A 15,568-nucleotide genomic window follows, 5' to 3' on the forward strand; every position below is an offset into this window, starting at 1 on the left:
ATACTTCCGATGCAACTTGAGAATAGGGATGTGGAAATAAGCATCTTTCAAGTCGATCGGCACCATTCATTCTTCTTGCTGCAGCGCTGGAAGAATCTGAGCTAGGGTCAGCATCTTGAATTTCTCCTGCTTGAGGTAAAAATTGAAAACCCTGAGGTCCAGGATCGGTCTCAACTGACCAACCTTCTTGGGAATCTGGAAATACCGGGAGTTGCCGCCCTGACCGCTTTCCTGCTCCGGAACCACCTCTATCACACCTTCCTGCAACAAGCCAGAACCTCCTGCTGTAAAAACAGCAAATGGTCTTCTCAACACCATCCCTTGCAAGGAAGATAAGGAGGTGGAAACTCTTGAAAAGGTAGGGTGTACCCATTTTCCACAAGATTCAAAACCCAACGGTCCGAAGTAAAGCAATTTCCAATCTTGTAGAAAAAGGACCAATCGACCCCCTACAGGACCAGCATGCTCTAAGATGGGGGCTCTAGAGCTGCATTCCCCCGGTACTGGTGGTGGGGACAGGAGAGGAGGAGGAAGACTGAAGTCAAGAAGCTCCTCGCAAACGGCCCCTACCCTTCCCTCTGTATAACTTGTAAAACGGATTCTGCTGTTGTTGCTGCTGAGACTGTTGACTGCCTCAAAAGGAAGTCACCTTCCCAAAGCCTGGGTACCTTTTGTAACCATAGCCCCTAGGCGGGACTGCAGGCCCAAGGATCTTGCAGTAGCCCTACTGTCCTTGAAACGCAGCAGTGCAGAATCCGCCTTTGCCCAATCAGTCTTGATCCATCGCAGGGTAAATCGAGCAAAGCAGCTTTTACATCAGGAGAGAAACCTGAAGACCTAAGCCATGCAGGTCTCCTGGTGGCCACCAAAGAGCGCTTTAATCGGTTGACCGTGTTCAGAACCAACTGAATAACTTGATGGGCCACCGCTTGGGTGTCTGATAGTCCCTCCGAAAAGTAAACACGATCGTCATCTGGCAAATTCGGAGCAAATTGCTTGACAGTATCCATCAGTGCATGAATGTACCTCCCTAGCAAACATGTGGCGTATGTAGAATTAAGACCCATACTTGCTGAGAACAGCTTTTTGGCCAACTGTTCAAGTTTCTTAAAGTCTCTATCCCCCGGAGTAGTAGTGAAAGACCCAGCAGACTGTTTGGAACAAGAAGTAAGAACCACCAAGTTTCTGGAGAATGATGGGCAAAAAGAAAGGCTGGATCACCAGGAGCAAGCGTGTAAAGCCTAGCTACTGACCTACAAACTGCATGTCAGACAAGGGCTTCTGCCACAACTCCATAATCGGCTCTGTCAATGCCTCATTAAAAGGCAGCAGAGGTTCAACAGTAGTGGAGGGGGAATGCAAAACTTCTGTCAATAAATTCGACCTCACCTCAGCTGAGGGTAACTGAAGGTCCAACAGATCAGCAACCTTCTTGATGTGGTAAGGGACAATATCCTGAGAAGGCAAGGACTTTTGGAGAGGAAAGCTCCTATTCAGGGTAAGTATCCAGGCCACTGGCCTCCTGCAGACCTTCGAAGTAGTCTATGGAGTCGAGGATCTCCCCTTCCTCATGCTCTTGCTGGTACTCCTCTTCCTCCAGCGGTCTCTGCGCTTCCCTCCTAGACCGCTGCTTCGGTAGCGGTGCCGGTGACAATGGCATCAGCGTTGTGGAAGGCCCCCCCGAAGCAGGCAATGGTGTCGATCGAATCCGGGATGACATCGGTCCTACACCAGACGGCGCCGGTGACTGAGGTATTGGAGTTGAAAACCTTGGCGCCGGAAACTGACAAGATAGAGTCAATAGCACGAAAGGCACATGGGCATAATGCTGGGAAATACCCAAATTGAAGGCAAGCGCACCGGTAGGAAAAGATGCCTTGGCAAACATGCCAAACATCACATTCAGAAAATGCGATGGATTCGCTCCAGGTCCTGGAAAAGGAGGATAAGGATCCGGCGCCCCTTGGTCCTGTTCCAAATGAGGCCTTACAGGGGGGCTGAGGCTGCGGCACCTGACAAACCGGAGCCAGCACTGACAAAGCGGCAAGAACCAGAGAAGACTCTCTCGGAGCCGTAGTACCTCTAGTATGGACCGGAGTCGCCTGTGGAGAAGGTGAAGGCTACGGCCAGACGGCATCCTTCTCATGACGCCGCTTCACAGGCGAGGTCTATCTTGATGACATGCCTTTCGAAGACAGACGTCGAGACCCATGTCTTCTCATTTTCGATAGTGCTTATAGGACTACAAAGCATGCGAAGTCAATGACTTCGACCTCGTGCAACCTCTGTTCTCTTTCGCACGAGCCATGAAGAGTTTCGCCTCTCGCTCCTTCAATGCCTTTGGGTTCACCCTCCAACAGCATGAACACCCTTCGACATTGTGGTCCGAACAGAGACACCACAGGCCGTCTTCATGGGGATCTGTGATGGACATATGACCCCCACACACTCTGCAGGTCTTGAAACCTGACCTCTTTGAAGTAGCCATTTCCAGTGCAACACAAAGAATTCTAGTAACAAAGTTAAACCCAGTAAAAATGGAGAGTCCTTGAAAAAACCGTACGAGTGAATGGCGCAGAAAAAAGGAAACTGACGTCAGCACACCAACAAGGTCTTCTTATAGCTCCGATGACGTCATACGGAGTCATGAGTGGAGCCGTGCCATTGTGATGTCCTCGTCGACGTGGGAGAGCTAAGAAAAGGTTTCCGTGGAATGCTGACGCAGGGGTAATTCAAAAGGTGAGGAATTCACAGGCAGAGGTATCCATCAGAAAGAGGTAATACATGTGGTGGAGTGGAGTTTACGAGTTGTGTTTTTTTGGCTTATAGAAAGGTGGATGAAAAGAAGGAAGGCTGAGCATGGGTTTGTTGGTGACAGAAAGGGGGCATTTAGGAGTGATTAGAGCAGAGAGTGTGTTTGGATGAGATACAGTTATGTATGATGTGGATTTTGGTTGTGTTTGTGATAAGTGGATTAGTTAATTGTATAGGATAGAGTGAGGTTTTGTGTGTAAGTGAAGGTGCAAATAAGTGATACTTGGGGTAGAGGAGTGTATAGGTGTGGTTTGTGCGTTTTTGTAGTGGGTGCTGAGACATTGAAATGTGTGTAGGGTGTGTTTGTAGTAAATGAGAAGAGTACATAATTTGTGATTGTGTTAATCTGGTTGTGGATATGAATGTGTTAAAGTGGCTTCTGGTATGGGAAAATGAGCAGCATTTCTGGCCCTAGGCTCAAAAAGGCAACTGCCCTTGTCCACCCCACACTTAGCCTTGATGCCCAGGCTGAGGCGCCCTGAACCCTGACATTAAATAGCCCGAGTGATCAGGTGACCCCTCATGCCAATGGGAACCATCACCCTAACAAATCACACCACTAGCCTTAAGCCCCAGGGCCAATAGTAGACCACACCCCTACAGCCAATCACAGCCCTAGCCCTATCAACCAAACAGAAACAGAGCCCTAAGCCCTAGGTCCTATTTAAACCCTAGCCCCAGGTACCAGTCAAAAACCCTAGACCTATTCGCCAATCATAACACTAACCTTAAGCCCAAACAAAACACATCAAATACAGCAGTCAATCAGAGCACAGACGTATTGTCCAATAGCAAACTTATATAAGGAGCATGTGACCTCAAGCACCAGCTGATTGCCAGGGCCAGGGACATGGAAATTGAGACCTGCTCCTGAAGTCAGAATCTCCCTGGATACAGACTGGATCAACCCACACACTTCATGTCCTGTTTTAGCCAGCAGGTAAGGTCCTAATCTAAATCTAAAACCACTGTAAATACTACTTTTCGCGCACTTAAACAAATCACTCAATCACATTTTCTAGCCAAAAACAAGTGCTATGTACACTTTCCAAACACAGTTTAAACCATAAAGCAGATTAAGCACTCTCTTAAACACACTCTGCTTAACCTCAGAGGGTGAACATTTCCTTTTTTCTTTTTTACTTTTAAAGACACAAAAGGGGGAGGAGGGGTTTGGAGGGTGGCCCCTGCTGGCCTAAGCACAGTGCAGAGAAACTTAGGAGAGAAATTCAACAGTCTTGGGTAGAAAAATCTGCAGTTTGAAAAGTATGGATTGAACAGAAACAAAGAGTTCTATTTAAGCAGGCATAGATAGAAAAAACACAGCAGTTTTAAAGTGTCAAGTATACACAGTACAAGTTTATGTTCTTTCTGTTTGGTCACTGAGCTGTTTAGGGCACAGAGAGGCTGAGGCTACAAGGTGGAGGTGGCCGTCTTGGGGTTCCCTACACAGACCTTAAGGGCCTGCAGGTGTGGGAGGAGGAGGGCTCATGGTTGCTTGGGAGCTAGATGGCCAATCAGTTAAGCAAAGGCGATAGCCCGGGGTCTGGGAGCACTGCTCCTTAAGTCAGAATGTCTCTGCATACAGACCGGCTCAATCTACACTTTCAGGTCCTGTTTTAGCCAGCAGGTAAGGCCCAAATCTAAAACCCCTGAAAATACTCAACAAGATTGTACAGAGCACACCATAAGTCATTGCTTTCCTCTGCAGCACAAAACCATCAAAATTAAACAAAGCACCTTGTATCCATTTTTATCATCGAAAATGCTAAGTTTGTATTTTTCTAATTGGGGATTCATTCAAACCTATGATAACGGAGCACTTTATGCAGTCATAATTTATTCACACAAATTGAGAAAGGCCTTTTCCCGCTATAGGAAATCGACTCAGTAAAGTAGCCATGCTCTCCACAGCAGCACTCTTTACATCTGACATACTATTTATAAACCTATTCCAATACACTACCTTCAAGGGGTGATAATGGGGAATAGAAAGGGCTTTAAGTGGGCCGGGTCTCAAGGACTCTGAGCACCAGCAGTTTTCTTCAGGGGGCCTCGAAACGGGTCTCTATCAGACTCTGTTTTGAGCCCTGGCAGTCCGTTTGTTTCCGGACTGCAGTGACAGCAGTTTGCGGTCACTGCAGTCCGGAAAAAAGTGCCAGGGCACAAACCAGCCCGATAGAGACCCGTTTCGAGACAGCAAGCGCATTCGATGTGCGCTGCTCACACTGCTCACTTCTCACTAGTGGAGAAGTTACGGCACGAAGTCATGCCAGGTGAGCGTTGTAGGGAAAGGGAAATCCTTTAGAGTCATTTTCTTTCTGGATTTCCCTTCTCTTTCTGAAACACAAAAGCAGCAACATTGTGGTAGGGTCACCAGGGCTTTAAGTGGAAGCTTTTTCAATATTATATGTAACAGCCATAGTTGCAGCTTATCTTATGCAACTAACAACCATTGACAAAGCCAATAGACCTTACTTGTTGTAGGTATGATGTTACCTATCACATATCTGGATGCAATGACAGAAACAGCAAAATACAAGTCGGGCGGCACACTATGCTAAACAGAGACTTTTAGCGTAAGTGTTTTAAAGCCCCTCCCCTAATTACACTGGCCACGCCCCTCGGAGAGACACCTCAGTTTTTTCATCCCACTTAAAGCCCTGGGTATAGAAGGGAATACTGCAATGGGTTTGACTTTCCTTTATAGTCTCCAACTACAACGACAACGACAATGGATGCAACTCTAACACCTGTTTGAATGCATTGGAGAACAAGGATAGTTTACTGGAAGTGACCCACCAGTGCAAGAGTTTCAATACCACCGATATACAGAAAATAAAGAAAAACAATTTTAAGATAAACTGGAGCTACATTGGACCCTACTAGGGAGCTCCTGTAAGAATTTGCAAAGATCACAGACAATTATATCTTCCGCCCTGAAGAAGTCTGTGAAGGACGAAACGTGTTGGCTATGGTCTGTTTTTATTGGAAGAAAAAGTATGAAATAAAGAATACACTACAAACAACTCCACCAAATCTTTATCATCTGTACTGAATAATCACTGTTAATACGTGAAAAAATTGCTGTTATTGTTCTAAAGTTGAGTTACAATTACAATCAAGTGTGCTGGACCACTGTATGTCGCTTTTCCAACTACAGAATGTCTCAAACTATTAGCAAACTTCTTCTAGTAAGCTTTTTCTCTGCTCTTTGATGTTGTTTCTCTTTTTGAAGTTTCACCATGAACATTATCAACACACTGTCCAGTTTCATATTCCTCTCAGTCCTTGCTCTTTAAAGCTTTCCAGCTCAATATTCATCACCTATAGTGACTCAGAAATGGATGGAGGTCTCTCTTCCATCTTAACGCTCCGGCCAGGGTCTTTGTCTGACTTTCCGTCAGTGGCTTCCTGTTCCTGCTTCGTTCGTCGACGAGAGCGCACTTTCCCGCGCTGGTTTGTGTACATTGCAGTAGGCCGCGTGTGCCGAAAAATAGCTGAAGCGTTCAAAATGGAGTGTGTGACCGAGCACGAGGTGGAATTCAACAGTGCTGAGACCAACGGTAAGCGCCCAGCGCCCGAAAAGAATGAAGAACCGGCGCTAAAGAGATCCCGCGGCACGGGCGCATCCTCCTCAGAGCAAGAATGCTGGGGGCCGTGATTGGAAAAGGCGGCGAGAATATCACGGCGCTGCAGGCAGATTTCAAGGCCAACATTTCCGTGGCTGGTTACCAGGGGCCCGACCGCATACTGAGCATCAATGCAGACCAAGACGACATTGGAGACATTTTAAAGAAAATCATCCCTACGTTTACCTTCAATACACAGCCCCAGGGCTACAAAGAAAGCGTCCTCGACTGTGAACTGAGACGAACAATAGTTACTTACCTGTAATCTGTGGTTCTCCAGTATTGGTGTCTTTCATAGATTCACATGCCTGAATCATTCCCCGTCGTCGGAGTGGGAGTCCCACGGTACATAAAAATAGCAATAATATGCCATAATTATACAGTAAATACAATTAGAATAAACCAGGAAGTAAAGTAGTCCAACTACAGTAGGAAAAAAACTTCCACATATATGACTATCATAGTCATTTTGTATAGTCCAAACTACAGCCAATCAGGCGCCAGCACCCACCAGAATGTTCTCCCCAGAGGCTCAGGCTCTCAGATTTTCTCGCAAGGAGTGAAGGTAACCCAAATAGCCTAAAAAGCCTCTGAGGGGAGGTGGGCGGGTGCATGTGAATCTATGAAAGACACCAATACTGGAGAACCACAGATTACAGGTAAGTAACTATTGTTCTTCTCCAGTATTAGGGGTGTCTTTCATAGATTCACATGCCTGAATCAGAGTAGCTAGCAGTACATCCTTGTCAGGCAGATGAGCATGTTTGTCAGCTTGCCAGTGAATAGTATGTAAAACAGTATAATTGAAAATACACATCTTGTCAACGTATAGTAGAATACAGTTCTGCAAGCAAAATTAACAAACATGGCATAAAAGAGCCTGACAGCTAAAAGGAGGTGGGAAACAGAGGCTCACCTTATTTGAAAAGGTTCCGCAGGACTGCTCGACCCACAGACGTATCTGCTTCGCTGGCTGTCTCCAGACAGTAATGTTTGGTGAATGTATGGCGACTAGCCCAAGTAGCCGCTCTGCAAATTTGCTGAATTGGGACTCCAGCAAATAAAGCCGTTGATGAAGCCATTGCTCTTGTGGAATGAGCTCTAGGAACTGTCTGCAGCGGTCGTCCCGCTTGCGTATGGCAAAAGGCAATGGCAGACTAAATCCATCTTGCAATTGTCTGTTTAGAGACTGCCTGCCCCTTACGAATAGTCCCGTAAGTGATGAACAGCTGATTGGAAGAGCGCACGGAGGATGTTCTCTGCAGATAGAATTTAAGACATCTCTTGACATCCAAGGTATGCAATGCTTTTTCTGCTTGTGATTGCGGATTAGGAAAATATGTTTTCAGAATTATAGGCTCATTGAGGTGGAATTCCAAGGGTACCTTGGGAATGTATTTTGGATTAGTGCGGAGCACTACAGAGTCGCTTGTAAATTGCAGAAAAGGCTGTTGGATTGTAAAGGCCTGGAGGTCACTGACTCTTCTGGCGGATGTCAACGCCAGTAACAATGCCACTTTCCATGAGAGATATTTGAGGTCAGCCTTGTGAATTGGTTCGAAAGGATGACGCATAAGTTGTGCCAAGACTACATTGAGATGCCACATCGGTGGAGGTCGGCGTATTGGAGGAAACATCCTAAAGAGTCCCTTGAAGAATTGTTGTACAACCCTAGTCGAGTACAAGGAAGTAGTACCGTCTTGCCGATATCTGGATATCGCTGCTAGGAACACCTTTAAAGTTGCGTGAGATAGACCTAATTTTGCCAAATGTAGGAAGAACGGTAGAATCTCTTCCGGTGTTGCTGAAAACGGGTGAAGCCCATTTGCCTGACACCAAATGCAGAAACGTCTCCATTTCAGACTGTAAGTCCTTATTGTGGACGGTGCCCTCGCCCTGGCCAGTACCTCTTTGCATTCTTCTGGGATGTTCAAGTGGGCGAACTCCCGGTATTCAGGCGCCAGGCTGCTAATTTCAGAGATGCTGGATCTGGGTGACAGACCTGACCGTCCTGCATACTGAGTAGATTCGGGACTGGATCTAATTGAATTGGTTCGCAGTCTGATAGCAGGAGGAGTTCCGTGAACCAATATTGGCGTGGCCATCTGGGTGCAATTAGGATTAGTCTGCACGGTTCCTTCTTCACTTTCCGCAGAACTCTGGGTACAAGAGGGATTGGAGGAAATGCATACGCATAACATAGGGACCAGTCCAGAGAAAACGCATTCCCTTGAGAGTTCTTTTGGGGATGCCAGCTTGCGAAGAGCTTGCATTTGCTGTTGGTCTTTGTAGCGAAAAGATCTATGTCTGGGCGACCCCATAGTCGAAAGATGCGCTCCACCGTCTGTTGGTGAAGCTCCCACTCGTGAGTGGAGACCTTCGTTCTGCTGAGCGTGTCTGCCAAGACATTCTCTATCCCTGGAACGTGTACCGCTTGAAGATGTACATCGTGTTCCAAAGCCCACGTCCACAACTCCTGGGCTTCCTGGGAGAGGAGGAGAGATCGAGTTCCCCCTTGCTTGTTGACATAGTGCATGCGTGTTGTGTTGTCCGTCTTTATCAACACATTGGAACCTTGAATGACTGCATGAAACGCCTTGAGCGCCAGAAAAATGGCTCTGAGCTCCAAGCGGTTTATGTGCCAACGTTGTTGCAGGGCAGTCCACTTGCCACTGATAGTGAGGCCTTGAAGGTGCGCTCCCCAACCCTCGAGAGAGGCATCTGTCGTGATGGTGAGGCTTGGTGACTCTTGGAGAAACGCACACCCCTTTTGAAGATTTCGTTTTTGCATCCACCATCTGAAAGAGTTTTGCATTGTCGGTGTGATCCTGATCATATCCTCGAACGTTCCTGAGACCTGCAGCCACTGCTGGGTCAGTTCTTCCTGTAGAGGCCTCATTCTGAGGCGACAGTTCGGTAGCAATGGGATGCAAGAAGAGGCCATCCCTAGAAAGGATTTGAATATCCGAACAGAAACTGACTTTTTTGACAACAGTTTCTGTGCCATGTCCCTTATCCTGAGTTGCCTTTCTTCCGAGACAAAGGCTCGAAGTTCCTGAGTGTCCAAAGTTGCTCCCAAGAAGGTTTGTCTTTGTGACGGTTGCAGTTTGGATTTTTCGTGGTTGATGGAGAGGCCCAGGGACTTGAACAGGTGTAGACACGTTTGCAGATGCGAATGAACGACTGCTCGAGAACTGGCCTTTATAAGGCAGTCGTCTAAGTATGGGAATATTTGGATTCCCTGTAGCCGGAGATGCGCCGCCACTGGAGCCAGAACCTTGGTGAAAACTCTTGGCGCCGACCGTAGTCCAAAAGGTAGAACCTTGAATTGGTAATCCCTGCCAGCCACCCTGAAGCGCAGGAACTTTCTGTGACGTGGTAGAATTGGAATATGGAAATACGCATCTTGGAGATCTAAAGTGACCATGTGATCCCCTGCTGCCAAAAGATGCAATATTTCCTGGAGCGATAACATTCTGAATGTCAATTTTTTCAAGTATTTGTTCAGAGCGCGAAGATCTAGAATCGGGCGCCACTCTCCATTCTTCTTCTTTATCAGAAAGAATCTGGAGTAAAACCCCATTCCTTTCATCTTTTGAGGCACGCTCTCGATCGCTCCCTTCTGCATCATTATTCTGATTTGAGCAAATAATTCCTTCAGGTGAGCTGGGGGGGGTCCTTTTGGAGCAACGTTTGGGGGAAATCTCTCGAATTCTAGGGCATGACCCCTGGATACTATGTCCAGGACCCATTTGTCTGATGTTATTGACTGCCAACTTGAGTAAAATTTGGATATTCGCCCTCCAATTTTTTCTTTTGAATAGGGCAGCGGTGGCGGCAGGTGAAAAATTTCATTGTCTTTTATCCTTTCCTCGGTAACTTGATCTACCCTTGTTTTGGGGATAGGAAGGCTTTCTTTGTTTGTAAGACTGATAGCGTTGAGTCTGGTACCTTTGGTTATTTTGCCTGTAAGAGGATTGCTGGCCATATCCACCTCTGGTAGAGGACGCTCCCCGTCCTCTCGCTCCTCGAAAGGGCGGCTTTCGGAACTGAAGAGACACTAAGGATTTCGCAGTTTCAGAATCCTTCTTTATAGTTTGCAAGGCTTCTTCTACCTGAGGTCCAAACAGATATTCACCATCATATGGTAGATCTAGTACCTTATGTTGAACTTCTTGCCTAAAAGAAGTAGATCGCAGCCACCCCTGCCGGCGAAGAACTGCAGCTCCTGCCAGCTGCCGAAAACCTGTTGAGGCCACATCCACAGCTGAATCAATAATCTCCTCCGAGATTCTTTGGCCTTCATGCAGTATCTTGAGCGCCTCAGTCTTTGAAGTTTCAGGTATAAGATCAAGATATGGTGCGATATCAGACCACATTTGCCGGTCATATCTTCCTAATATGGCCAATGAATTTGCCGCTCTAACTGTCGTAGCCGCCATTGTAGAGACACGTTTTCCAATAGAATCCAAGCGTTTGCCATCCCTGTCAGGAGGGGCCGTTAGCTGGGACGAAGGATTTCTAGCCCTCTTCTGTGCCGCTTGAATTATTACAGAGTCCAGTTTAGGCTGTCCTATAAGGCACGCTGGAGATTTGTCTGGAGCCCTGTACTTCTTCTCCAAACGTGGTAGGACTGGAGGAATGGATGCTGGTGTTGCCATGACCTTAATTCCCTCCTGCCAGATGAAATCAATAATGGGAATCGACTTAACCTGTCGCTTTGGTTGGTCTTTAAAGTCATAAAGAAAACAATCTTGCTCTTTATGCTCCAAATCGATATGAAAACGTTTAGTGGCGCGTTCCATCAAGAGATGGAAGCCAACCACATCCACTGGTGGAGAAATCGAAACTGCTTGGCGCGAAGGGGAAGGTGTGTGCTCTTGATATTCATCCCACTCCGACTCATCTTGAACCTCACCTTCCTCTCTTTGTTCCTCCTCCTCCGAAGACAAAGGGTCGGCTCCTTCCGCATGTACCTGTGAAGCAGGCGATGCAGGAAGTACTGGCTGCAAAGTTGGTGTCAGCACCTCAGTATTAGGAGTAGTCGGCTCTGAGCCCGCTTGTTCTGAAGGTGGGAACCTCCTGTAGTAATCGTCCAACATGTATTGGAGATTGGACAATAAAGCCATAGGCATTTGAGTGAGTGGTATGGAATCCACCTGGGATGGCATCTGCACTTCTGGATGATCTTCCTCCTGTTCATCCTCCTTCAACTGAATATTCAATTCAGAAGGACTTGTAGCCACTCCAAACCTCTGATCTGTCTCCTCCTCACTATCAGAGTCCAAAAGACGGTCAGGAACTTGCGTCGTCGGTTTTGGTGTAACGAAAACCGTAGACGGAGACCATACTTGCAACGCGGTACAGGATGAAAACTGCGGCGTCGACGGTGCGTTTTCCAATTCAGTGGCCGATATTGTAGGTGCCTTTGAAATTGCCGTCGACTGGATGGACTTCGTCGACGGTACATCCTTCGTGGACGGTACCCCCTTCGTCGACGGTACGTCCCTCGTCGACGGTACACCCTTCGTCGACGGTGCGCTCTTCGTCGACGGGACGCCCTTCGTCGACGGTATGCCCTTCGTCGACGGTCTCGTCTCCGTCGGCGGTATGCTCTTCGTCGACGGTATGCTCTTTGTCGACAGTATGCTCTTCGTCGACGGTATGATCGTCGACGACTGGGTGACTGTCGTCGACGGATTGATCTTCGTCAACGGGATTTTAATCGTCGACGTGGAGGCCTTCGTCGACGGAACGCTAGTCGTCGTCGGAATGACCTTCGTCGGCGGCAGCGCCGTAGACGATATTGTCGCTGACTATCTTCTCGATGACGGCAAGGCTTTCAGACTCGATGTCGACGAGGAATCGCCGACGGCCGTCGTCGACGAGATAGGCCTTACCATCACGTAAACCATAGTTGGGGAAGACGCCGCCGTCGTCATAATCATTGACGATTTAGGAGATGAGAAGGTCATCGTCGACGTGGATGACGCATCGGCGGAGGTCTTCGTCGACGAGCTGACAGAGGAAGGCGTCTGAAAAGATGAGTCCTGAGAAGAACTCTTGACAGCTTTTTGAGGCAAGTTCTTGGCGGGCTTTTTATGAGACGATCTCTCCATGTCTTTGCCTGAAGAGGCAGCCCTTGAACATGAAGGTTTGTCAGAACCTTTTGGTGGTTGATTTTTCTTAGCAACCTTAGCCTCAGAAGATGGTTGATGTTCAGACGCAGGCCTCTTCCTAGATACTGAAGTGGAACCTGAGGCAATACTGTCAACATCAGACACAGCCTTATCAGAATTCTTTAGCTTTTGTAGCCACAAAAGCAATCGACCTTCTCTGTCTCTCTGGGTCTTTGGAGGAAATTTCCTGCAGATCTTACAGTCTTTGACTAGATGATCTGGGTAGAGACAATATATACATTTCTCATGAGGATCCTCTTTAAAAAGCCGGAGCTTACCACAGGATTCGCAGGCTCTGAAAAGAGACTTCCTTGAAGACATTTCAACTGGAAAGTAGAGATATATCAAAAGAAACTGAGCAGAGCTCAGGGAGACTCCCTTCACACGACGTGCGGTAGAAAATCTGAGAGCCTGAGCCTCTGGGGAGAACATTCTGGTGGGTGCTGGCGCCTGATTGGCTGTAGTTTGGACTATACAAAATGACTATGATAGTCATATATGTGGAAGTTTTTTTCCTACTGTAGTTGGACTACTTTACTTCCTGGTTTATTCTAATGGTATTTACTGTATAATTATGGCATATTATTGCTATTTTTATGTACCGTGGGACTCCCACTCCGACGACGGGGAATGATTCAGGCATGTGAATCTATGAAAGACACCCCTAATACTGGAGAATGTTGATTCACCAGAGCTTGGTGGGGGGCATTATTGGAGACAAGGAGGCAAAAATAAAGGAGGTCAGAAAAAGCACTCAGACCACCCTCACGGTTTTCCGAGAGTGCTGCCCTCACTCAACCGATCGAGTTGTTTTAATTGGTGGAAAACTCGAGCGAGTTATTGAGGGGGTCAAAGTCATCCTCAACCTCATATCTGAGACACCAATCAAAGGTCATTCGCAGCCCTACGAGCCAGACTACTACGACGACTCTTAGATTATGGGGGGTTCGCAATGATGTTTGACGACAATGAAGAACGCCCAATGAGCTACCCAGACCCAGTGCAACAGCGGGGCGAATATGATCGCATGCCGCCAAGCCTAAGCGGGCGCCCCATGTATTCTTCAAGAAGAGATTACGACGACTACGATGATTATTATGACATGAGTCCCCGCAGAGGGCCTCCTGATTCCTCCCGGCCTCAGTGGTAGTAGAGCCTACGATCGCCCTCTCCCACCATCTCACGCTGCCAGAGATGGTGACTGAAGAGGGCGGCCTGAGGCGCAATGTCTTCTCATACTACGAAGTTGGGCGATCTGGCAAATGTCATACGATGGGCGCATCTGGATACACAGGACATGGTTCATATGGTAATGTGGATGGCCTTGCCATCTTAATAGGAGTAACCGTTAACAAAATTCTGTATGAATCTCTAGGCGAGAAAAATGCAGAATTCTATCAAAGTAAACTAAATGATTTGTAGCTTGGGAGATTACCATCATAGGCGCACGACCTGATATGGACTGCACAGTGTACTCCATGCAGAACAGTGCAAAGCAGTATTTTGAAGATTTTTGCGATGGGGTTTTATTTCTAAAGAATTGAGACAATTGCTCAATGGTTCTAATGTGTACCGTGGATCTAAAACCAGGACACTTCCTGCTGCAATTAAGGTGACCAGGGAAAGGGTACTGTCCAGTGAGCAGTACTGATATTAGTTCATTTTTACATTTGTGGCAGTTTGCTTTAAAACAAAACTAGTTTTTCTATTCTCACAAATACATTTCATTTGAATGAAAAAGTGCTGCTTTGGCTGGTGTTCTGCATTTTATAAATCGCGTGCTTGTCTGGCATAACACGCATAGTGCTAGGCGGTATATACCTATATACTGCAAGTCAGCATTAGGTTGTGAGCTCTGTGTCTAGTTATTCTTGTCGGAGATTACTTGAATACATGTTCATTTTCTGACGTTTGAATCTGAATAAATCGGCATTATGTACACACAAAAAAAGAAATGCATGGAGTAATGACACGAAAAGATGACTTGTAGATGGGTTCTGCAGGGAGAGGACCTGACTGGTACCCAACTCATTGCTTGGGAATTGTAGTCCTGTCTCTAACATACAACAGTCTGGGTGTTTTGTCTTCGGAAACCCAATATACCAAATAATGATGGACTAACACACATTTGAGCTCCTGCGAGTTCACCAACATCAGTTGCGACTTCTCTATTGTATGTTGGCCTACTAAAATTGCACTAGAATGTACTGCCTTGGTATTTATTGGTTTGAGTAACTCACTAAACTTAGTTTAAAATTTTAGAATTGTTATTTTTTTACCATTAAGCCACAAAAACCTATCAAGAGCTTTCAAAAGAACACTGGTAGTAGATTAAAATTAGTGACCCCATCACTTGGAAAAGAGGATTGTATTTTCTTTCAAAACACGCAAGGAAACCACATTATATTTTGAGTTTAGTAGATAAATAACCACAGGTAGTTCCTTTTATTTTAAAGGGAATGAATTAACAATATGCTAATGGATTCTGCTTTAGAATGACTATTTGCTCTCTTTTAAAACCTTATGAAATTGCTATTCAGTGGAATCCATCACAATCACTAGATGTTCTGCTCAGAAATAGGTTACTGAAACTTTAGGTCAGGATCCTTTACATTATTCTAGGTGCCAACAACAGTAATGGTACAAACTATTTGGAAGCTTTGACCATTTTATGTCCTCCATCTGTATAGCTAATACGTAAATTTGTAGTAATAGGTTAAAATAAAAAGCATTAGAGCCCCCTTTAAATATCTTGTGTAAGAAATACAGTATGAATGTATTACGTTATTCTTTGTGAACATAGGTTTTAATATGTCCATGAACATTCCGGTTATAAGGATTCATCATTTCTTTTATTTCCTAAATGCAACATTTCTACCCAAAAATGAAAACTGCAGATCTATAAGGATTTAATCAAATATTATCTATCCAAAAGAATTTATG

General features: G+C 46.2%; 1 pseudogene; it reads left to right on the plus strand.

Annotated features, from left to right (window-relative positions):
• Positions 1-6,328: 6,328 nt before the first annotated feature.
• LOC147715154 (heterogeneous nuclear ribonucleoprotein K pseudogene) lies at positions 6,329-13,938 on the plus strand (annotated as a pseudogene).
• The last annotated feature ends 1,630 nt before the right edge of the window (positions 13,939-15,568 follow it).

Source organism: Lissotriton vulgaris, chromosome 5 (assembly GCF_964263255.1).
Source record: "Lissotriton vulgaris chromosome 5, aLisVul1.2, whole genome shotgun sequence".
Taxonomy (NCBI): domain Eukaryota; kingdom Metazoa; phylum Chordata; class Amphibia; order Caudata; family Salamandridae; genus Lissotriton; species Lissotriton vulgaris.